Here is a 25,489-nt window from a genome sequence, read left to right as displayed (position 1 = left end):
CCTGTCCTTTAGAAGTTCTTCACTATCCTCTTCATGCTTCATTGTACTGTAAGTCTTTGTCATCTGCAAATTTTGAAGTTGTGCTCTTTACGCCAAGGTCCATGTCATTAATATATATCAGTAAGAGCAGGGGTCCTAGTCCTGACCTCTGGGGAGCTCCACTATAAACCTTTCTCCAGTCTGGAAAAACTACTGCTAGTTACTCTGTTTCCGGTCAGTTATCCAGTTTTGTATCCATGTCACTTCTGTCCCTTTTATTCAAGGTGCTATAACTTTGCTCACAAGTCTGTTGTGCGGCACTTCATCAAATACCTTTGCACCATTGCTTAGTTTGTTCACGGGCACAAATCCATTGAACCTCAGCAACAAGCCAGGTTGTGATGGTGAATGCCAGCTGCTTCTGAAATCTTTTAAGTATTTGAAGTGTGAATAAAAAGGCTTGTGTCACAGTGTGTCTCTGTTCATGTTGTGCTGGGTGAGCGGAAAGTTTCTCAAAAAAGACCCCACTTTTTTCATAAAAATGCAATTAAGTGGCTTTCAGCGTTGAGCTTTAAATTGGCAAACTGTGCAAGTTAAAGAGCAGCAGGAGTAGTGATGGATCAGAGGTGAACAACATAATTTCCCATTGTTAATCCTGACTTTTTGAACAGATATATTGGTTCATTACTGCTTGTTGAAACTGTTGCCAACCTTTGGGGTGTGGTTATTAAGTCTTTTATCTAGAGTCAAGCTTGTGTCCCTTGCAGTAACTTCAAAGGGCCAGAAGCCTTGAAACTGGTTACTTCAGGCTTCATACTGAGAATCAGGGTGAGGAGACTGCATTATGTTGACATTATTCTAAATATCCAATTAAAGAACAAAGAAAATTACAGCGCAGGAACAGGCCCTTCGGCCCTCCAAACCTCCACCGACCATTTTGCCTGACTGAACTAAAACGCCCTACTCTTCCAGGGACCATATTCCTCTATTCCCATCTTATTCATGTATTTGTCAAGGCGTCCCTTAAAAGTCACTATCGTATCTGCTTCCACTACCTCACCCGGCAGTAAGTTCCAGGCACTGACCACCCTCTTTGTAAAAGATTTGCCTCGTACATCTCCTGTAAACCTTGCCCCTCGCACTTTAGACCTGTGCCCCCGATGCCTTTATTTAGCTTTGGCTTTTAGATTAAAACAGCTCCAACTTAAAGGGTTAGAAATAAAAGCAGAAAATGTTTGACATGTTCAGTAGGTCACAGTATTTGTGGAGAGAGAAACAGAGTTAATGTTTCACATTAATGACCTTTCATCAGAACTGTTCTGACAAAAAGTCATTGACCTGAAGCATTAATTCTGCCTTCTCTCCACAGATGCTGCCTGACCTGGGGATTATTTCCAGCATTTTCTGTTTTAGGTCAGTTTTCCAGCATCTGCAATATTTTGCTTTTCGATCCAAGGATCAGAACTTGGATGTTTAGTGGTAATTTGGGAGTTTTCACCTCGTACAAAAATGGTGCTTTTCACTGACTGCCTTTCAACATTGACTATATGAGACAGCTGTGGAATTCACTTCTTAAGGATAGTGGTTGTGGCAGAATTGTCAGCATTCAAGGTAGATAAAGGAAAAGGGACCAAAGGGTATCAGAACAGGGGGAGGTGGGGGTAAATATGACTTGGGTCATGTCTACATTGGGGATAAATGCTGATACAGACCAGTTGGCCGTGTTTTTGCTTCATGTTACAGTTTGTATTTATTTCTCTGTAATGCTGTTCCTATTAGATAACACATGAATTGCGCAGAGCAGAGGGCAAGCTTTAATTCACCCAAGACTAAAATAGTCAAATCAGAGAAGTGTGTGACTGTCTTGCAGGTGTTAAATGCTGATACATGACCCTAATACCAATTCTGTCACATACAGCATTAGTCAAGGCAGTTTTATCTGGCTGTTGAAAAGCAAAGGGAAGATTTATGATGTAGTACTATGCCAATTGTACCCATTGCACATTCCAGAAGCATTAAAGGGTTGGATTCAGTCATAGATTAAACTGCTGTGCTGCTCTTTAATAACATAGACTATTATGTGATACAGTTCACGAACAACAACAATCTGCACAGGAAGGTCTTTCAATCTTTGCCAGGTTTCCCAATCTAGTTCACTTTGCATATTGTACGAGCTGCAAAACTATTCATAGCAGCTTTGGAGATTGCGGCTATCTTTTACAGCTAACTGATGTTGGGAAATTCTTATTGAAGATCTCCTTAATAGAATATTCAAGTTAGTTTTGTTGCCAACAATTTTTAGTTTTTAAATTTCTACCTAGTGGGGAAGTTAGTTAAAATTTAGACTGCAGATAGTGATAGACGTTGTCATGGTATGTGCTGTTAGTGAAACTTCAAATAAGCATTCACCTCTGAGTAGAACCTTTGAAGGCACAGGAATTTTGAGCTTCTCCAATTGTTGAGCCAGTAAATGCATTGTTCACTGCAGAACAAACATCCAACCTATCAAGGTTGTACTGAGAAAGTTGGCAACCTGTGCTGTCGAGCACAAAGATCAGCCAGTGTTCCTACCACTTGTTCAATGGCCCTTTCCAGAGAGTGTGCATTTTTGGATGAGATAGGATTCAACGTGATGTCTACCATGGCTGAATTATCTACCAGCAGTCACCGCCCTGGCTCATAAAGATGAGTGATCTTTTGGAAGAAGCCTATCATACTATAATGGAAGCAAGGAAAACTAACTGGCGCATATCCAGATTTCTTGTTGATAAGCATTGCACTGTGCCTATAGTGGATGCTGTATGCCAGACTCTGCCATCCCTGTGTGCACCATGCCATGCACCTACATAATAACTATGGTGCACCAGTCAGTAACGTGGTCTCCCAGCATATTCAAAACTACAACAGAAAATACTGAAAAATCTCAGCAGGTTTGACAGCATCTGTGGAGAGAGAATAGAGCGAATGTTTCAAGTCTGGATAATCTTTCATCATAGCCCTGGGGGTCTCTAATTATTGAGGAGCCCTAGATACAGGATTAAATTCAATAGCTTTAAAGTAGGGATGGGGAATGAATGGGAGAAATTTTTTCAGAGTTGAGGCTGTGGAGTTTATTTTTAGTGTTAGTGGTCACCATTCAAGATTAGATTGACTAGGACAAAGGAAAGGGGGTTGAAAGGTGAGGGGGACAAGCTGAGTAAATGTGTTGGAACTATTTGCTCAGGTGGCAGGTAAATGCCAAAACTAGTTGGACTTAATGGCCTGTTCTAACTTGCACATACTTCTGTGGCATGGAACAGCAGACATGTTGGCACTAGTATGAGTTGGCTAATCACGCTTGAAAATTTATTACTTTTTAAAGAGTCCTGTGCCAGTTCTGAGCAATGCTAAAAGTGTGCAGGGAGTGCTACTCTGATCAGACTGGAAAACTCAAAGACAGGTGAATTGAACAAAGCCACATTTAAAATTAACTCGGGATTTAGCATGCATTGATCAGACCACACTAAGAATACAGCTTACGGCTTGTTCATCATGTCATATATATGCATGACTGGTATTGCAGGCAGTGTGCAGAAAACAGCAGGACTGATTGGGGTAGGAAGAGCTGCGCCAGTGCAAAGATCCTCCTGAGCGTTGAATTGACAAACAGGTATCCAGTACTGAATTGCTGTGGCAATGATAATCCGGAGAGGAGTGTAACCACGTACACCACGACAGAGCAAGTAGTCCAGAAAGAGAGCAGTGAAGCTTTGTAGTTGGGACGAGAGTGCAGACGATGGAACTGCCTCCCAGATTCCGGGATAAACAGGGAAGAGTGCAAAACATTTTGAGAGCTGAAGTCAAAGAACAATACAGCACAGGAACAGGCCCTTCGGCCCTCCCAAGCCCGCGCCGCTCCCTGGTCCAAACTAGACCATTCTTTTGTATCCCTCCATTCCCACTCCGTTCATGTGGCTATCTAGATCGGTCTTAAACGTTCCCAGTGTGTCCGCCTCCACCACCTTGCCTGGCAGCGCATTCCAGGCCCCCACCACCCTCTGTGTAAAATACGTCCTTCTGATATCCGTGTTAAACCTCCTTCCCCCTCACCTTGAACCTATGACCCCTCGTGAACGTCACCACCGACCGGGGAAAAAGCTTCCCACCGTTCACCCTATCTATGCCTTTCGTAATTTTATACACCTCTATTAGGTCACCCCTCATCCTCCGTCTTTCCAGTGAGAACAACCCCAGTTTACCCAATCTCTCCTCATAACTAAGCCCTTCCATACCAGGCAACATCCTGGTAAATCACCACTGCACTCTCTCTAAAGCCTCCACGTCCTTCTGGTAGTGTGGTGACCAGAACTGGGCGCAGTATTCCAAATGTGGCCGAACCAACGTTCTATACAACCTGCAACATTAGACCCCAACTTTTATACTCTGTGCCCCGTCCTATAAAGGCAAGCATGCCATATGCCTTATTCACTACCTTCTCCATCTGTGACGCCACCTTCAAGGATCTGTGGACTTGCATACCCAGGTCCCTCTGCGTATCTACACCCTTTATGGTTCTGCCATTTATGGTATAGCTCCCCCCTACGTTAGTTCTACCAAAATGCATTGCTTCGCATTTAGCTGGATTGAACTCCATCTGCCATTTCTTTCCCCAAATTTCCAGCCTATCTATATCCTTCTGTAGCCTCTGACAATGCTCCTCACTATCTGCAAGTCCAGCCATTTTCGTGTCGTCCGCAAACTTACTGATCACCCCAGTTACACCACCTTCCAGATCGTTTATATAAATCACAAACAGCAGAGGTCCCAGTACAGAGCCCTGCGGAACAACACTAGTCACAGGCATCCAGTCGGAGAAAGACCCACTACCACCCTCTGTCTTCTGTGACCAAGCCAGTTCTCCACCCATCTAGCCACCTCCCCCTTTATCCCATGAGATCCAACCTTTTGCACCAACCTACCATGAGGGACTTTGTCAAATGCTTTACTAAAATCCATATAGACGACATCCACGGCCCTTCTCTCGTCAACCATTCTAGTCACTTCTTCAAAAAGCTTCACCAGGTTAGTGAGGCATGACCTCCCTCTCACAAAACCATGCTGACTATTGTTAATGAATTTATTCCTTTCTAAATGCGCATACATCCTATCTCTAAGAATCCTCTCCAACAACTTCCTTACCACGGACGTCAAGCTCACCAGCCTATAATTTCCCGGGTTATCCTTCCTGCCCTTCTTAAATAACGGGACCACATTAGCTACCCTCCAATCCTCTGGGACCTAGATATTGTGGTGACCACTTAATCAGAGTAGTGTTGATGTTTACCCTCCACATGAACAAATAATTCGAACATATTACCTAGCTTCTCCCGACATCCTGGTAACCCCCTTTCAACCCATATTCAACCTAATCCAGAATGGTGACTTTGATTCTGTCGGAACCATTAACCCAAAAAATGAACTCCACAGCCTCACAGCTCTGAAGAAATGTATCCCACCCACTGAAACCAAAGGCATAGGATGAAATAAATTTAGGCTCTTGCATAGGGAATTTTAGATATTAGGACATGTTTACAAAGTTTATTTATTGGTGTCACAGCAGGCTTACATCAACACTGCAGTGAAGTTACTGTGAAAATCCCCGAGTTGCCACAGTCCAGCACCTGTTCGGGTACACTGAGGGAGAATTTAGCATGGCCAATGCACTAACCAACATGTCTTTTGGACTGTGGGAGGAAATCGGAGCACCCGGAGGAAACCCACGCAAACACGGGGAGAACGTGCAGACTCTGCACCGACAGTGACCCAAGCCAGGAATCGAACCCGGGACTGCTGTGAGGCAGCAGTGCTAACCACTGTGTCACTGTGCCCCCCTGTATTAAACAGCAAGGCCTCTGGAGTGGTGAACTCGGATAAACTGTTGGTGCCACATACTTGTCAGAATAAGAACGGCAAGATAACGAGGATGATCTGTAGTTTGCAAAATGGGGTAGCACGGAAGGGGTTTGATCATTGAAATAGGACTGAAAGCATTGTCTTTGCTGGTGGAGTTGACATTAATGTACCATTAGAGAGGCAAATAATAGATAACAGATTTGAAGAAAGGGGAGTTCAGGAGAATTGAATTGGTCAAAACATAGGTGGGGTTATTGAGGAAGTTAATGCGCAGAATGATAGAATTGTTACGGCACAGAAGGAGGCCATCTCGCCGATCGTTTGTCAGGTTTCTCTCGGAACAATTTACCTATTGCCACCTCTTCTCTTCCTCCCTGCAGACCTTGGTTCCTTTTCACATTCAATTATATCCTAAATGATTCAATTGAACTTGCCTGGACTACACTCACTAACAGCATATTCCAACTTATAACCACTTGCTACATGAAAATGTTTTCCTCATATCTCCATTGCTTCTTTTGCCAATTACCTTAAATATGTGATCCCTTTTTCTCAATCATTCCACCAATGGGAAGTTTTCCCCTATCTATTTTGTCTTGACATCTTGTGATCTCGAATACAGCCCTGAAATATATTCTCAACCTTCTCCAAAGAAAACAGTCCCAATTTTTCCAGTCGATTGACATAACTGAAGTTTCTCAGCCCTGGGCAGGGCTGGGGCTCTCATGAATCTTTTCTCTCTCTCCTAACACACTCAGTACTTTCCTAAAGTACAGTACTCCAGTTGGTATGTATTAGAATTATTTGGACTGATGCAGGACTAAAAACTAGACATTCTAAAGAGAGATTGCAACACTGTTTTTGGAAAGGATTATCTTGCTGCATTATAGAGGTTTACAGCATGGAAACAGGCCCTTTGGCCCAGCTTGTCCATGCTGCCCAGTTTTTACCATGAAGCAAGTCGCAATTGCTTGCATTTGGCCCATATCCCTCCATACCAGTCTTACCCATGTAACTGTCTAAATGCTTTTTTTTAAAAGACAAAATTGTACCCGCCTCTACTACTGCCTCTGGCAGCTCGTTCCAGACACTCATCACCCTCTGTGTGGAAAAAATTGTCCTTCTAGACCCTTTTGTGTGTCTCCCCTCTCGCCTTAAACCTATGCCCTCTAGTTTTAGACTCCCCTACCATTGGGGAAAGATATTGACTATCTACCTTATCTATGCCCTTCATTATTTTATAGACTTCTATAATATCATCCCTAAGCCTCCTATGCTTCAGGGAAAAAAGTCCCAGTCTATCCAGCCTCTCCTTATAACTCAAACCATCAAGTCCTGGTAGCATCCTAATAAATCTTTTCTACACTCTTTCTAGTTTAATGATATCCTTTCTATAATAAGGTGACCAGAACTGTACACCGTATTCCAAGTGTGACCTTGCCAATGTCAACAAGATGCCCAACTCCAGTATTCAATGTTCTGACCAATGAAACCAAGCATGCCGAATGCCTTCTTCACTACCCTGTATACCTGTGACTCCTCTTTCAAGGAGCTATGATCCTGTACCCCTAAATCTCTTTGTTCTATAACTCTCCCCAACGCACCATCATTAACTGAGTAGGCCCTGCCCCGATTTTATCTATCAAAATGCAATACCTCGCATTTATCTCAAAGCTTCGGCATGGTGGCACAGTGGTAAGCACTGCTGCCTCAGCGCCAGGGACTCTGGTTCAATTCCGGCTTCGGGTCACTGTCTCTGTGGAGTCTGCACATTCTCCCCGTGTCTGCATGGGTTTCCTCCGGGCGCTCCGGTTTCCGCCCACAAAGATGTGCGGGTTAGGTTGATTGGCCGTGCTAACTTGACCCTAGTGTCAGGTGGATTAGCAGGATAAGTGGGTGGGGTTGTGGGAATAGGGCTTGGGTGGGATTGTGGTCGCTGCAGACTCAATGGGTCGAAGGGCCTCTTTCTGCATTGCAGGGATTCTATAATTCTAAGCTCCAGCTGCCATTCATCAGCCCACTGACCTAATTGATCAAGATCCTGTTGCAATCCTAGATAACCTTCTTCACTCTTCACGATGCCACCAATCTTGGTGTCACCTGCAAACTTAGTAACCATGCCTCCTAAATTCTCATCCAAATCATTGATATAAATGACAAATATCGGGCCCAGCACCAATCCTTGGTCACAGGCTTCCAGTTTGAAAAACAATCCTCTACAATCACCCTCTGTCTTCTGTCATCAAGCCAATTTAGTATCCACTTAGATACCTCACCCTGGATCCCGTGAGATTTAACTTTATGCAGCAACCTACCATGCGGTACCTTGTCAAAGGCCTTGCTAAAATCCATTTGACAACATCGACTGCATTGCCCTCATCTGCCGCCTTAGTTACTCCTTCAAAAAGACTCAAATTCGTGAGACATGATTTTCCACTCACAAAGCCATGCTGACTGTCCCTAATCAGTCCTTGCCTCTCTAAATGCCTGTAGATCCTGTCTTTCAAAATACCTTCCAACAACTTATCCACTATAGACGCTAGACTCACCGACCTGTAGTTCCCTGGCTTTTCCCTGCAGCCTTTCTTAAACAAAGGCACAACATTTGCCACCCTCCAATCTTCAGGCACCTCACCTGTGGCTGTTGATGATTCAAATAATTTTGCTAGGGGAGCTGCAATTTCCTCTCTAGCCTCCCACAACGTCCTGGGATACACTTCATCAGATCCCGGGGATTTATCGACCTTGATGCATTTTAAGACTTTCAGCACCACTACCTCTGTAATATGTACAGTCCTCAAGACTTCACCATTTATTTCCCCAAGTTCCCTAATATCCATCAGAGCATAAGGATAAGACCATAAGACATAGGAGCGGAAGTAAGGCCATTCGGCCCATCGAGTCCACTCCACCATTCAATCATGGTTGATTTCAACTCCATTTACCCGCTCTCTCCCCATAGCCCTTAATTCCTCGAGAAATCAAGAATTTATCAATTTCTGTCTTGAAGACGCTCAACGTCTCGGCCTCCACAGCCCTCTGTGGCAATGAATTCCACAGACCTACCACTCTCTGGCTGAAGAAATTTCTCCTCATCTCTGTTCTAAAGTGACTCCCTTTTATTCTAAGGCTGTGCCCCCGCGTCCTAGTCTCCCCTGTTAATGGAAACAACTTCCCTACGTCCATCCTATCTAAGCCGTTCATTATCTTGTAAGTTTCTATCAGATCTCCCCTCAACCTCCTAAACTCCAATGAATATAATCCCACGATCCTCAGACGTTCATCGTATGTCAGGCCTACCATTCCTGGGATCATCCGTGTGAATCTCCGCTGTAGGATTAACAGAGAAGAATTAAGGAAATAATAAATTCTTGAATACCCACTGCCGAACAATGGAGATGAGAGAAAGGATGACATAACAGAGCTCCGAAAGCTTGTGTGGCTTTTGCTACCAAATAAACCTGTTGGACTTTAACCTGGTGTTGTTAAACTTCTTACTGTGTTTACCCCAGTCCAACGCCGGCATCTCCACATCATGATTTTCCAACATTCACAGGGATATGAAAGAAGAACAGGGCAATAAGAATGAGATGGTTTTAATTACCCCGAGGTAGATTTGAATCAGTATATGTCATCAGAGTGCTTCCGAGAACACACTGTTTCTGCTCCTACAATGGCATTGCTTGATTGATTTCTGGGAAATGAAGTGGAATAAATAGCTAATATTACTCGGAGAATAATTCAGTAACTGCAACAACAATGTGGTTGAGTTCACTCTAAGAATAGAAAAAGATAATGAGTCCAAGATAGAGTTATTGGTCAAACTTAAAGGCCGAGTTCAGTGATTATTAGAGGAGATATCTCGATCTCTGGAGAAAGGCGAATATCATTGCACTTTACTGTTATAACAATTTGAAATGTTTTGCAATGTATCTTTCAGATTTTATGATGCAGTATACTTTTTTAAAAAATTTATTAGAGGAAATATGGACCAAATTAACTGAACAGTAAGTTTAACAAACAGCTGAATAAGAATCATGTCATCATAGAATTATACAGAAGAGGCCCTTCGGCCCATCGAGTCCTCACTGACACATTATAAACACCTGAACTCCCACCTAATTTCATCTGCCAGCACTTGGCCCATAGCCCTGAATGTTATGATGTGCCAAGTGCTCATCCAGATACTTTTTGAAGGATGTGAGGCAACCTACCTCCAGAATCCCCTCAGGCAGCACATTCCAGACTGTCACCTTCTCTGGGTAAAAAAGCTTTTCCTCTCATTCCCCCCCCCCCCAAACCTCCTGCCCCTCACCTTGAATCTTTATCCCCTCGTGACTGACCCTTCAACCATGGGGATCAGCTGCTCCTTATCCACTCTGTCGATGCCTCTCATAATCTTGATTCCCCTCAATCAGGTCGCCCCTCAGTTTTCTCTGCTCCAACAAAAACAACCCAAGCCTACGCAACCTCTCTTTATAATTAATTGTTCCATCCCTGGCAGCATCCTGGTGAATCTCCTCTGCACCCCCTCCACTGCAATCACATCCTTCCGATAATGTGGCAACCAGAACTGCACACAGTACGCCAGCTGTGGCCTCACCAAAGTTCTATACAACTCCAACATGACTTCCCTGCTTTTGTAATCTATGCCTCGACTGATAAGGCAAGTGTCTCATATGCCTTTTTCACCATCCTACTAACATGCCATTCTGCTTTCAGAGATCTGTGAACAAACACGTCAAGGTCCCTTTGTTCCACAGAACTTTCTAGTGTCCTACCATTCATTGAGTACTTTCTTGTCAAATTGCTCCTTCCAAAGTGTATCAACTCGCACTTTTCAGGGTTAACTTCCGTCTGCCACTTATCTGCCCATTTGACCATTCCGTCTATATCTTCTTGTAGCCCAAGACTCTCTGCCTCACTGTTAACCACCTGCCTAATCTTTGTCATCCGCAAGTTTACTAATCCTAGCCCCCACGTAGTCATCAATGTCATTTATATAAATGACAAAGAATTGGGGGCCCAACACAGATCCCTGTGATACACCACTGGATACTGGCTTCCAGTCAATAAGGATTGAGAAGCCTTCATTTACGCGACAAATAGATTCCTGTAAGGCAGGAAATGAGTGCATGGAAGTGCCAAGTTCATGGATAAAGAGATTAAAACTGAACTGAAACTTAAAAGGGAAGTAAGCACATGATGAAGATGTGACTAGGTTGGTTTGCAGTTTTAGTTACGGGAACTGAGGTTGGACAGTCATGAAAAGCAATTTCTGCAGCTACTTTGCCATTTAAACAATGGAAAAACACCACGTGTTAAATAAGTAAAAGTCAATCCATTGTGAAACATTTATGGACAAATGTATAGATTGTCTACTTTATTCTTTTCACTGATGTGGGTAAAATGCATATTTTGAGTTAATTAAATGCCTTTGTCCAAACTGATACGAGTAAAATCTGAAATGCATATGCACACAAACGCACCAGGTTAACTGTATTAAATGTATGCCGGTTGTGAACAGCTGTCTTGAAGTTAATCTTCATTTTCAGTGACAGTAGTCTTTGTTTTAATTGAAAAGCAGTGTAGAATTGCCCAGTCTTGTATTCCCATGCTTTCAAGCATGTTATGTAAATTGTGCCAGTTTCCGGTCATACTGCATCGAGTTAGCATGATTATCTGTGTCCCTTTTTTTAAGACAGGAATGCGCTCACAGGATTATAGTAGCCAGTATGTGCAGCAAAGATGATCTTTTTTTAATCCCGGTCATACTATAGCTTAATTAGATGTTGGGCAGCAAAATAGAGGACTAATCTTGCAGAGAATGAATATGTGGAGGTCTTTGAAGTTATTTGTAAAATGATGCATAAGTAAAAATATATATATGCTCTAAGGACATGAAAATTTTTCTGGTTTATGGTGCCGATCTGTCTGCTATGCTGCCCACATACTGAGAATGCAGAAGAATGATTGATCCTAGTTATTGGGGTGTTGGTTTTAATCTGAGCGAATGCAGTTTTGTTTATTTTTTGGGTTTCCCTGGGGTTTCAGAGTAGGGTTTAATTAGATTGATTGACAAGAGTGAGTCTGTGCTAACGGGAGGAGCTAGGTTTAGAGGGACAAACAGGTAGCTTCTGCTTGGATCTGCAAGCAGCAGAAGCGCTTTTCTCTTTCTCTGGAAACCGTAGTTTGGGATCTCCTCAAAAATAGCTCTCTCTAGAGGTATTCTGGTGGTTTGAGGACTTGCAGCCCGCATACCAGCACGTATGCCTGTTTTTTTTGCTAACTGATTTTGAAGAGCCATTTACATCTGTGTGAATATTGTTTAAATTGGAACTAATAGTAATTTAAGTACTTCAATTGGTAAAAGTTGCGCTAATTCTTTCGTTAAACTGTATTGTTATGTAAAGTTTGTTGTGAGAAAAGAATTCTAGTGAGTCAATAATATCATACCAGGAGTGAAACACTTGATCCTCACTAATGCCAAAGTCAAAAATAGTTGGGATCTAGTCTTAACTTCATAATATCCCTTGGAGTTTCTGATCTGGTCCCTAACACAGTGGATAAGGAACTGGGCCCTGAATGTTGCACTCAAGAGGCCAAGAGGAAAGACGTTGCAGGGACCACGGCCACAATTTTTAATCCATTTTGGATTTGTAAATTATGTTGGACAGCCAGTGTAATAGCTTTATTATTTGTGAAGAGAGACATGGATAAACTGGCAAGAGACAAATCAGTGTCTGAATCAAATTAATGAATTTATGAGATCATTAAATACAGCCAGAAAGATATCAGGTGTGGAAAAGAAGTGGTGCAGTTCTGGCATGTATAGATTTTCAGAAGGCATTTGATAATCCTGGTACGTGGTATATGAGGACATGTGGGATATGCAACATGGGAAAAGAAGTTAATGACAGATTTGGCTTAGTGGATGCTGTTCAGATAAGGGAAGAAGGGTTAGAAGTGGTGTACCGGACAAATAAGTACTGAATCCATGTTTGTTAATATATATGTGGAAGTTTTTGACTTGAATATTAAGATTCTTGTTTTATCACACCAAACCTCTTCAAATTAAAGTGCATTTTCCCCAGCCTGTCCATTGCACTACCTGCCAACATCTCCTTGAAGTCCTTTCATTCTCAGTCTTCATCAAACCCTCTACTCTTGCATCTTCAGCAAATTTCAGTCATATTCTTCAAGTCCAAGAATTAACTTAAAGGTGTAAAGTTGGACTGTTTGCAATGATGGACAACTAATGGTTCAAATAATTTAATTCCTTAAATTACAAGTATAGGTATTTAAAGCCTAAAAGACAAGAAGGAATCTGATTAAATGTTTTGAAGAACTGACTAAATTACTGATCAGGGAATGGCTGTAGCTGTTATTTATATGGACTTGTAGAAGGCATTTGATAAGGTCCTATGTACTGTACTGTTGGCTAAAATTTAAATTTGTGGAGTTAAGAGCAAAATATTAACACATTGATTGGGTAATAGGTATCAGAATAGCTCTGAGAGGCCATCAACCTGAAATGTTAATTCTGTTTCTCGTCAGAAGTTCCCTGATCTACTGAGTTTTCCCAGCATTTCTGGTTTATATTTTTGATTTCCAGTACTTGCAGTATTTTGCCATTATACATGATAAGTACTTTAAGTTCATAAGATATAGGAGCAGAATTAGGCCATTCAGCCCATCAAGGCCGCTCCGCCGTTCGATCATGGCTGATATGCTCCTTATCCCCATAACCCTTCAATCCATTACCAATTAAAAATCCATCTAACTCTTAAATTTACTCACTGTCTCAGCATCCAGCGCACTTTGGGGTAGCGAATTCCACAGATACACAGCCCTTTAGGAGTAGTAGTTTCTCCTCAACTCTGTTTTAAATTTGCTAACCCTTATCCTAAGACTATGACCTCTTGTCCTAGAATGTCCCACAAGAGGAAGCATCCACTCCATGTCTACTTTATCCATACCTTTTATCATCTTGTATACCTCAATTTGATCTCCCCTCATTCTTCTAAATTCCAGAGAGTATAGGCCGAACTGTTCAATCTCTCTTCATACGACAAACCCCTCATCTCTGGAATCAATCTCGTGAACCACCTCTCTGAACTGCTCCCAATGTCACTACATCTTTCCTCAAATAAGGGGACCAAAACTGCACAATATCCCATTGTGCAATGATCAGCAAACATCCCCACTGCTGACCTTTGTGTTGGTGAGAAGGTTATTGTGAAACTGCTAAAGGTGGTTAGGCCTAGGCCACTACCTTGAGGAACTTCTGCAGTGATGTCCTGGAACTTAGGTGATTTGCCTCCAACAACCAGAACCATCTAGCTTTGTGTTACATATGCCTCCGACCAGTGGAGAGTTTTCCACCTGATTCCCTTTGACTCTGGTTTATCAGGGACTCCGTAATGCCATGCATAGTCAAATGCTACCTTGATAAGGGCAGTCATTGTCACCTCACTTCTGGAGTTCATCTCTTTTGTTGATGTTTAAACCAAGGCTGTAATGAGGTCAGAAGTATGTGGCCCTGGCGGAACCCAAACTGAGCATCAGTGAGCAGATTATTGCTGAGTTAAGTGCTTTTTGATAGCACTGTCAATGATGGTTGGGTGAGATTTGTCCTTTTTGTGGATATGACATACCTGGACAATTTTGCACATTGCTGGGTGGAGGCTAGTGTTGTAGCTGCACTGGAACAGCTTGGCTAAGGGTGCAGCTCGTTCTGGAGTAAAGATTTTCTGTATTATTGCCAGAACGTTGTGAGGACCCATCGTCTTTGCAGCATCCAGTGCCTCAACCATTTCTTGATATCAATTGACTTAGGACTGGCAGCTGTGATGCTGGGGACTTCAAGAGAAAACCGAGATGGATCATTGATTCAGCACTTGTGGCTGTGGACGGTTGCAAATGCTTCAGCCTTGTCTTCTGCACTGATGTGCTGAATTCTCCCACCACTGTCCAGCCACCTGCTGGCTCTGTCTTGTCGATGGGATGGTGATGGTGGTATCCGGGGCATTGTCTGCAAGGTGTGATTACGCGAATATGACAATGTCATGATGCCAGGTGGTCCATCCAGTTTCATAGGTTTGGTGTAACTGAGTGGCTTGCTAAACCATTGAAGAATCAGCTACATTGCTGTGGAGTCACGTGTAGGCCAGACCAGGTAAAGATGGCATGTTTCATTCTCTAAGGGGAGTTTTTACGACAATTGACATTTGTTTCCTGGTCACCATTAGACTAGATTCTGAAATTCCATCTCCTGCCATGGTGGGATTTGAACCTATGTCCCCAGAGCATGAGCCCGGGCCCCTGGATTGCGAGTCCAGTGATAATACCACTATATCACCACCTCCCCTTTAAGGCTTTCCGAAAATTCAAACAGGCAACATACATTGCATTCCTTCATCAACCTTCCCTGTTACTTCATCAAAAAATTCATTTAGTTTTATTGGCAAATAAAACAAGGGCGACGGGGGGAATAATTTTATACAGCAAATGATTAGGACCTGGTCCAAGCTGCCAGAATGTGAGATGGAGGCAGGCAATATTGAAACTTTCAAAAAGGAAATGGATCATTATTGGAAAATGAACAAAATGCAGGGCTACAGGGAAAAGGCAGGGGAGTGCCATGAAGTAAACTGTTCTATCAGAGAGCCATCACAGGCTAAATGGTCTCCTCTGAGTTGTAGCTATTCTCCATAAAGTAGAATGTCTAGATTGGAAGAGGTCTACTTTTTATTTGATGAGAATGATCCAGCTCGGGTGAAACAGAAACAGACCAACAGGAAGAACTGCAGTGGAGCAATGGGAAGGGGTCTTTAAGGAAGTGACGCTTCAGATACAAGCTATGTCCACACAAGGGTGAAAAGTAGGGGATCAAAAAATGGCTCCTTGGATGAACAAGAAAATAGAGATTATGACAAAACGGGAAAAAACGGTGTCTGATGCATGTCAGGTAAATTTTTCAAGTGGATATTAGGTCAAATACAATAAGTTGAGAAGGGATATGGGGAGGAAAATAAGACTGACAAGAAGAGAATAAGAACATAGAATGGCAGTTAATGAGGAGGCACAGTGGTGAGCCAGGGATCCAGGTTCGACTCCGGCCTTGGGTGACTGTGGAGTATGCACATTCTCTCCATGTCTACGTGGGTTTCCTCCAGGTGCTCTGGTTTCCTTTTACAGTCCAAAGGTGTGCAAGATTATCCATGGTGAGTGCATGGAGTTACAGGGATTGGAGGAGTGGGTCTGGGTAAGATGCTCTTTTGGAGAGTCGGTGCAGACTGATGGGCCAAATGGCCTACTTTTGTACTGTAGGGATCTATGGGTGCTGTTAACATAAAAGGATGTCCCAGCATGTAAATAATAAGCATGTACTAAGAGGTGGAGTGTGTCCTGTCAAGGTACAAAAGAGGATGATATATGCTTCAAGGTACAGGACAAGGCTAGAATACTTTGAGTACTTTATACCACTGTTTACTTAGGTGGGAATCTGACAAAATATCAGCAGTTATGGAAATAGTAAAAGTAAAGGATGGGGTGATACTTGAGAGGGAGGTGGAACTGGAAAGGCTTGCTGAACATACCTGATTTGGAAGGCTTGAATCCCAGGTTGCAATGAAGTGTGCGAGCAGAGAGCAGAAGAGCTTTCTATAATCTCCTAATCTTCCCTAGATATGTGGGTGGGGGGAGGGGTGCCAGATGATTACACAGTGGCAAATGTGACGCCCTTATTGAAGAAAGTAGTTGAAGCCATTTCCAGCAACTACAGGTTGTTAGTTTAACATTGAAATTGGGATGGCATGGAAGCACCTGCCTCACAGTGCCAGGGACCCAGGTTTGATTCCAGCCTTTGGTGGCTGTCTGTATGGAGTTTGCATGTTCTCCCCGTGTCTGTGTGGGTTTCCTTCAGGTGTTCCAGTTTCCTCCCACAGTCCACAGATGTGCGGGTTAGGTGGGATTGACCATGGTAAATTGCCCCTTTGTGTCCAAAGATGTGTAGGTTGGGGGATTAGCGGGGTAAATGTGTGGTGATAGGGCGGGGGCTGGACCTGAGTAAGATGCCCTGCCGAATAGTGGGTGCAGACTCGATGGGCTGAATAGCCTCCTGCTGCACTGCAGGAATTCTATTCTAAATAGTGGATAAAGGTTTCGAAACAATCATTGGGGAAAAATCAGCAGGCACTTGGAGTCAGCATTTGTAAAAGGTAGATCATGTTTGAATAAAACTAACTGAATTAAATCTATACCTTCTACATCTACTGATGGGAATAGTTTCTCTCTATCTACTCTATCTGTAGCTCTGTACTGGGACCTCTGCTATTTGTGATATATATAAATGATTTGGAAGAAGGTGTAACTGGTGTTATCAGCAAGTTTGCGGATAACACGAAGATGGCCGGACTTGCAGATAGCGATGAACATTGTCGGACAATACAGCAGGATATAGATAGGCTGGAAAATTGGGCGGAGAGGTGGCAGATGGAATTTAATCCAGATAAATGCGAAGTGATGCATTTTGGAAGAACTAATGTGGGGGGAGAGTTATACAATAAATGGCAGAGCCATCAAGAGTATAGAAACACAGAGGGACCTAGGTGTGCAAGTCCACAAATCCTTGAAGGTGGCAGCACAGGTGGAGAAGGTGGTGAAGAAGGCATATGGTATGCTTGCCTTTATAGGACGGGGTATAGAGTATAAAAGCTGGAGTCTGATGTTGCAGCTGTATAGAACGCTGGTTAGGCCACATTTGGAGTACTGCGTCCAGTTCTGGTCGCCGCACTAGCAGAAGGACGTGGAGGCTTTAGAGAGAGTGCAGAGAAGGTTTACCAGGATGTTGCCTGGTATGGAGGGTCTTAGCTATGAGGAGAGATTGGGTAAACTGGGCTTGTTCTCCCTGGAAAGACGGAGAATGAGGGGAGAGCTAATAGAGGTGTACAAAATTATGAAGGGTAGAGATAGGGTAAACAGTGGGAAGCTTTTTCCCAGGTCGGAGGTGACGATCACGAGGGGTCACGGGCTCAAGGTGAGAGGTATAACTCGGGTATCAGAGTGATGTTTTTTACACAGAGGGTGGTGGGGGCCTGGAATGCGCTGCCAAGTAGGGTGGTGGAGGCCGACACGCTAGCATCGTTTAAGACTTACCTGGATAGTCACATGAGCAGCCTGGGAATGGAGGGATACAAAAGAATGGTCTAGTTGGACCAATGAGCGGCACAGGCTTGGAGGGCCGAAGGGCCTGTTTCCTGTGCTGTACTGTTCTTCTATCCAAAACAAAACTCGTCAAGATTTTGAATACCTCTATGTATGCCTCAACCTTCTCCAAGGAGAGCTGTTGCAACTTCCACAATCTGTCTACATAATTGAAGTTCCTCATCCCTGAAACTATTCTTATGAATCTTTTCTGCACATTATTTTTCTCTAATATCTTCGCCACCTTCCTAAAGTATGGTGCCCAGAACTGGATGCAATGCTCCAGTTGAGGCAAAACTAGTGTTTTATGAAGGTTTGACATAACTTTCTTGCTTTTGTTCTCTTATGCCCCTATTACTAAAGTCCAGAATGCCATATTTTTATTAACTGAGCTCTGAACCTGGTCCTGCCAACTGCCATTTCATATGAACATGTACAATCAGGTCCCCCTGCTCCTCCACTCCCTTCAGTTTATGAATCATCTCATATTTATGCCACTTGCCTGTCCAATCCACCACCCATCCTTTAGTGCAGAGGAAAGTGCAAAACTTACAAGTCACAATATTTCCGAGTTTTTTATCATCCGCAAATTTTGAATATTTGTTCCTGAAACCAAGGTCTTGATCATTAATATATCTCAGGAAGATCAGTGGCCCAGACACTGATCCTTGGGGAACTCCACGATAAGTCTTCCTCCATTTTAATCAGAATCACCCACCACTGCTATTTGTTTCCTGTCACTCAGCCAATTTTGTATTCATGTCGCGACTGTCCTTTTTATTCTATGAGTTCTAACTTTGCTCAGAAGTCTGATGTGTGGCACTTGGCAGCCCATGTAAACCATATCAGTGACGTTTTAGCCTCATCAAGCTCCTCTGTTACCTTGTCAAAAAAACACAATTTATCCATAACAAATCCATGCTGGCTTTTAATTAATTGTCCAAGTGTCAATTAATTTTGTCCTGAGCTAACATTCTTAAAAGCTCCCCATCACCAAGGTTAAACTAGAGTTGTCGATTAAAGATTGTCACAAGAAGGTAATGATAGGTTGAGGTGTGCGTGCATGTTGGAGGTGTGTTTCATAGAATCCCGACAGTGCAGAAGGAGGCCATTCGGCCCATCATGTCTGCACCGACAGCAATCTACCCGGGCCCTATCCTCGTAACCCCACATATTTACCCTGCTAATCCCTGTAACCTATGCTTCCCGGGACACAAAGGGGCAATTTACCATGGCCAAACAATCTAATCCCACATCTTTGGATTGTGGGAGGAAACTGGAGCACCCGGAGTAAACCCACATACACATGGGGAGAACGTGCAGACTCCACACAGGCAGTGACCTAAGCCCGGAATCGAACCCAGGTCCCTGGAGCTATGTCACTGGGCCGCTGCCCGGTGTGTGTCAAAGTGGGGATGAGTAGTGGAGTCTGTGGGTGGAGGGGCATAGATGTGATGGGTTGAAGAGGACTCAGTGGAGGGGGTGAAGAGATTGTGAATGGGTAGATGGGGTTGGGTGGGGGAAATTGGCATGTCAGGTACAGATGGATGGAAGTTGTAAGGGGTTGTAAGTTGGAAGAGGGTATATTGTATGGGGATGGGTGTGGGCAAAACAGTTGGGTAGGTATCATTGTTCATTAATTGATGCAAACAGCTTTTGCTCGACTTACTTTCGTCTATCGGAAATTGAAAACTTTTAAAAGAGCAGTGAGTGGATATTAATCAGTGACATGAATTTTTGAGGGTGTATTGACAATTATTTCTCCTCGTGGAATGGAGGCTGCTCATTCAAGGATTCTGTTTTTATCAGGAGTTTTATATTCACCTAATGTGCAAGTTGTAAACCACAAATCACTGTACATTCAGTTTATTGGATCTGCTGGTAATAGGAGCTCATTGAAAACTTGGTGTTTTATTCATGGGATGAAGCGATTTGACATCCAAATGGTTATTTGCATATATCTGCCAGTTCCAGTCTAATAGTTTCTATTGCTCTTCTGGTACTCTGTGGCAGGTGAAATATGTCTCGTAGGGAATCTTGGCAGCTAACCAGGTAAGTGTCCCTGATGTTTTGCTGCTGCAGCTGACTTTCCATGCCCGGTGTTGTCTTGGCTTCTGTTGGTTAGTGCTATGTTGTTTTCTTTGGTTGGTTTGTTTGAAGTGTGCCCTCCAGCATGATGCCTGTAGTTTAAATGCAATGGTTCTTTTTATAGTAGCTAACCGCCTTGTTTTCAAGGTACTGATTAACAACAGCTTCCCTTAATGTAGTACCTTAACGTGAGAAATGTCCCATGATACTGCACAGGGGTGGGTCTGTCTTTTGCAGAAATAAGAATATAATTGAAGGGTGTGGTGAAAGAGGGAGATGTGATAATGGAAAATATTTGTTTAACTTACCTGCATTCAATATTATTATAGAGTCCCCACAAGAGGTTAAAAACTTAGGTTCAGACAGAATGACACTCAGTTTAGAACCCTCAGAGGTTGTCTGCATGGGTTTTGTCATCAGTTCTTGCAAGATAATAGTCTTTATATGTTAATAGCTTGGCCCTTCCAATAATTAACTTGGAGGCAAATTACCTACAGGAGCTCCGAGCTTGTTCCATAAGCCTTATATTTGCCAATCTTTGAAATTAACAGAGAACTAGTTTGATAACTGCTCTTGCTTTGATATATCCACGGGTTCTTGAACAGCTGATTAGTTGGCTCACGGAATGAGGAAGGCCACTTGGCCTAATCGAATTTCTATCCAGAGTGACCCCGGTGCTGTGTCTCTGCCCCTTGCAGTATCCAACTGATTCCAGAGTTTTTGCCTCTGCTACCTTATTCCACTTAACGCACGCCGGGTTCACAATTATTTCCTGATATCAATCCTAAAAGGGCCCATCTCCTCTTTGAACCTGTGTTCCTGATTTTACTCCAGTTTTTTTTAGTAATACCATGGGTTAACCTCTTGCCTCCCAGGTATCCCTTACATACTTTACTACCCCACTCGTTTTTGTCCATTCTTGGTTTTCTAAGTGCTTCCTTTCAGAAAGAAAATCTGTTGTCTTTACCTGGCCTGATCTACATGTGACTCCAGACCCACAGCAATGTAATTGACTCCTAAATGTCCTCTGAAACTGGATGGACCACCTGGCATTGACCTCGACACCGGAAGTGACAATGGCAAACCCAGCCCTGTTGACTCTGCACAATCTTACTGACTAACATCTGGGGGCTTATGCTAAAATGGGGAGAGCTGTCAAACAAACTAATGAAGCAAGTCTGATGTAGTCATTCTCGTGGAACCATACCTGCCTGCTCTGTACTGGATGCCATCATCATCCCTGGGATGGTCCTGTCCCACCAGCAGGACAGACCCAGCAGAGATGATGGCATAGTGGTATTCAAGGAGGGAGTTGCCTGGGAGCTCTGAACATCCACGCTGGACCCCATGAAGTCTCATGGCATCAGGGCAAACATGGGCAAGGATTCAGATTGTTCTGAGTGGGGAACCCCAATGTCCATCACCATGAGTAGCTCGGTACCACCACTAATGACTGAGCTGACTGATTTCTAAAGAATATAGTTCTTGATTGGGTCTGCGGAAGGTGGTGAGGGAACCAACAAGAAGAAAAAACCTATTTGACCACGTCCTCACCAATCTACCTGTTGCTGATGCATCTGCCCATGACAGTATTGGCAGGAGTGACCATCGCACAGTCCCGTACTTCACATTGAGGATACCCTCTACTGTGTTATGGGGCACTACCACCATGGTAAATGGCATAAATTCTGAGTAGATCTAGCAGCTCAAAAGGCATCCATGAGACACTGTTGGCCATCAGCAGCAGCAGAATTGTATACAATCACAACCTATAACCTCATGGTCTCAGCATATCCCCCACTTCTTCAAACCGGGGATTAACCCTGATTCAATAAAAAAGTTCCTGAGGAACTGACTGGCAACTACATCAAAAAAGAGCAACAGAAGTTTGTTCCCCAACTTCAAATGGTTAAACTGATTGATCCAAGCGTGCAGATACAACTTAAGTCAAATACACAGAGAAATACCTGTCTTTACTGGGAGCCTCATCACTGACTGGCCGGCAGCTCCCACCCTGGTGCTGCCAAAAGGTCCGCATGTGATTCAAAAGAAAAAATGTAAAATCAGTAACTATTGCAGTACTCCACCGTGTCTCGGGCTGAATCAGTTGTTCTCACTTCCGAGTATGCTGGTCTAATAATCATTGCTCAGTCCCACAATGCCCTTCAGCCTTTTCTCAAGGTTGAACGTGGAGGAGGAGCTTTATCGCCCACAGTTTCAATGTGGAATTGGGAGGAGGAGGTGGACTCCCCAGATACAGGAAGGGTACATCCTTCCTGCATCTACCCTGTCTAATCCTGTTAGCATTTTACAGGTTTCCTCAGATAACGAAACAAAAATTGCACACAATATTCCAGGCGTGGTCTCACCAAGGCACTATATAACTGCAGCAAGACATCCCTGCCCTGTTCTTGAATCCTTTGCTCTGAAGACCAACATACCATTTCCTGCTGAACCTGCATGCTTACGTTTGGTGACTGGTGTACAAAAACACCCAGGTCTCATTGCAACTCTTCCCTCTCAATCTATAGCCATTCAGACATCATAGCTCTCTTCTGTTACAAGAGTAAATCAGGCAACCTGAGGCTCCTTGAATGTCAGGTTGTCTTGCCTTGATTTCTTTGTCCCAACTTGTCACATTCCTTTTCATTCTGGAAGAATTCCCAGTGTTCTTTCAGAAATGGCATTGTTCTCACACCATCCTGCCAACCACACATTTATCTTTATCATCCACAAGTGAACTTCCTTTCCAAATAACTGAAGTGTTCCAGAAAACATTACCCTGTATCTGCAATCTTGCAATGTTGAATCGCTCCTCATAGTTTTTATGGCCCCCATGTTATTGCAATGCTGTTAACCCTGATGAGAACTTCTACCCTCTATGCTGTTCAGTAGATCTTCAAACTTTTCCCCAGTATGTTCTGCTCTAGCTCCATGTAGCCAATTAAATAGATGGTCTTCCGACACCGCAGGCAATCCACTTCCTGAGCAAAGAATTGCCAACAACTACAGCCTTTCTCTGACCTGCAGACTGCATTTTTCTCTGCTTTTATACCTGCTTTTATTTTGGGGGACTTGTATTTCTCTGTAGCATTGGAAAGTGCCTGCTTCTAGTTTGCTAATGGAATCTCTTAGGTAGCTCCATTGGGTTTCCTGTACATTTACAAGCTTGATAACCCAACCAGCATCCTCACTTTCTCTACTTGTGCAATCCTTGCTTCCGAGTATGACAGTTTTCTTCCTGATTGAGCAGGTGTGCAGCTGTAATTCCTCAAGGGTTTGCTCTTGTGGCTTTACTACTGACTTGAGATACATGACCCTTAAATGACCTCCCATCTATCTGTCCTTGTACAATCCTTCACCTTATTTTCCAAAGCCAGAATCATAGAAATCATAGAAACCCTACAGTGCAGAAGGAGGCCATTCGGCCCATCGAGTCTGCACCGACCACAATCCCACCCAGGCCCTACCCCCACATATTTTACCCGCTAATCTACACATCCCAGGACTCGAAGGGGCAATTTTTTAACCTGGCCAATCAACCTGACCCGCACATCTTTGGACTGTGGGAGGAAACCGGAGCACCCGGAGGAAACCCACGCAGACACGAGGAGAATGTGCAAACTCCACACAGACAGTGACCCGAGCCGGGAATCGAACCCGGGACCCTGGAGCTGTGAAGCAGCAGTGCTAACCACTGTGCTACCGTGCCGCCCTCAATGATTTGAGCTTGCTTTTTCACAGATCTGTCTTGCATCATTTTACTTCTCGTGTATCTGCTTTTATCATTTGTGCACATCCAGCAATCAACTCAAAGTCTCCATCTCCATTTTTATTCTCTTGGCCATTTTCTTGTGTTCTTCCCTCAATTCCTTGCTTTTAACTTTTATTTAATCCCAGGGACACTCATTTGATTATCCTTAAATCGAGTGCTATTTTTAGCTTTGACATGCCCTTGGTGCTTTGTTTCATGTATGTTAACAAGATATTATTTGGGTTTTTTTTTGTGTAGTTTTTTTTGTCATCTATCTCAGATAGGTGTTCCTGCACCTTGGTTCCTCTCCACTAGGAGCTCAGGAATGGTCTGTTAAATGTTCTCCTGTATATTGCCTTTAAAAAAAAAGTAACTAGAATAACTTATCTGCCTGTCTCTCCTGCTTCCCGGTTACTTCACCTAATTTGCTAAAACTTCTTGCTTTTTGGAGGCAATAGGTAATCAAACTGTCCCTGTAATGAAGTATTACAGTTGAACTTGTGACTGTTCCTTTTACGTTTCTTCAGCTGGTCGTGTTTCTAATGTTCTGCACTAGATTATTCATTTGTTAAACTTTGTGGGGTGCTTCTGTGGAGACAATGTATAGAGTTTGAGGTCGTGCTCCATGTTGCATGGCTTGATTTGGAAGTAACTGTTCATCACGCTGAGTCCATGGTAATGGCATAGCTTCAGCAATCTCTTCATTTTCCTTCACTGAAGAGTGAGACGTGGATCAGATCAGAAGGGAGGGGCAGGCCAGTGATGGTTTTGGTCCTTTAATGAATTGTTGTGTTGCTGGCAATTTTGATTGTGGCCTGAGGTGGGGTTCTGAGCACCAAATGATCAGCCCAAGAATAATATTCACCTTGCAAATAAGTACATGTCCATGGTTCATTGAATGTTCAGAAATGAATCCGTATAAGGTATACTCCTTGTTTTTGATAGAAAGCTGGCCGAATAGCAAAGTCTGTTAGGACAGCACATGTTGCCTTGCTGTAAATATGTTAATTTACTGTGTTTAACTACATTGGCTGTTGGTTTATACCCTAAACCTTGGTCTGGTTCACTCAGGCAGGGTGGCAAGAGTTGTCTGGTCAATTCCATTTGTCATGATTGTTTACCCAAAATTTACTCTGATGGTCATAGGAGGCAAAAGCTTTTGGAGTGGTTAATGAAGCTGGACAGGTTTTAAGGTGGCAGTATTTGAAATTGATAATGAGATGAAGCAGGGTGGAGAGATTTTGGGTTCAGTGCATTGGTTATGTGTCTCCAGTTGTTGTGATGCATCCTGTTAGCAGAATGTGTGGTCCCTAGGGGTTAATCAGCTTGTTACCTCTTGCTTCCAGCTCTCGCTGCTAGCTAGCAGTCAACTATTGAGAAAAAAAGAGATGAGCGCATAAGCCTTTTCTCCCAAAGCATAACCTATTCAGCAAGCCATATGACGTGTTTCCCTATGGGAACCTATGTAAACAATGTACCTTGTAGATCCAGACTAAACGACAGGGGATTTAGAAGAGGCCTGCTCCTCAGATGCATGGCATGCAGACTGACCACCATATGATGACATTC

The 25,489-nt window shown here is 43.3% G+C and overlaps 1 protein-coding gene across 4 annotated transcripts in view; it reads left to right on the top strand.

Moving 5' to 3' along the window:
* Window positions 1-25,489, top strand: part of aplp2 (amyloid beta (A4) precursor-like protein 2) — a 193,430-nt gene that overhangs the window by 2,237 nt on the left and 165,704 nt on the right. For 2 of the 4 annotated variants that reach the window (XM_078205112.1, XM_078205110.1), the window contains exon 1: window positions 20,097-20,130. The exons of the other annotated variants lie outside the window; for them this stretch is intronic. The gene's annotated coding sequence lies outside the window, so the exon portion shown is untranslated. Of the gene's footprint in view, window positions 1-20,096; window positions 20,131-25,489 lie in introns of those variants that run through there. 4 annotated transcript variants of the gene reach the window in all.

Source organism: Mustelus asterias, unplaced genomic scaffold, assembly GCF_964213995.1.
Source record: "Mustelus asterias unplaced genomic scaffold, sMusAst1.hap1.1 HAP1_SCAFFOLD_564, whole genome shotgun sequence".
NCBI lineage: Eukaryota > Metazoa > Chordata > Chondrichthyes > Carcharhiniformes > Triakidae > Mustelus > Mustelus asterias.
Note: the sequence above shows the minus strand (reverse complement) of the source record. Positions and strands in the feature narration are given on the sequence as shown.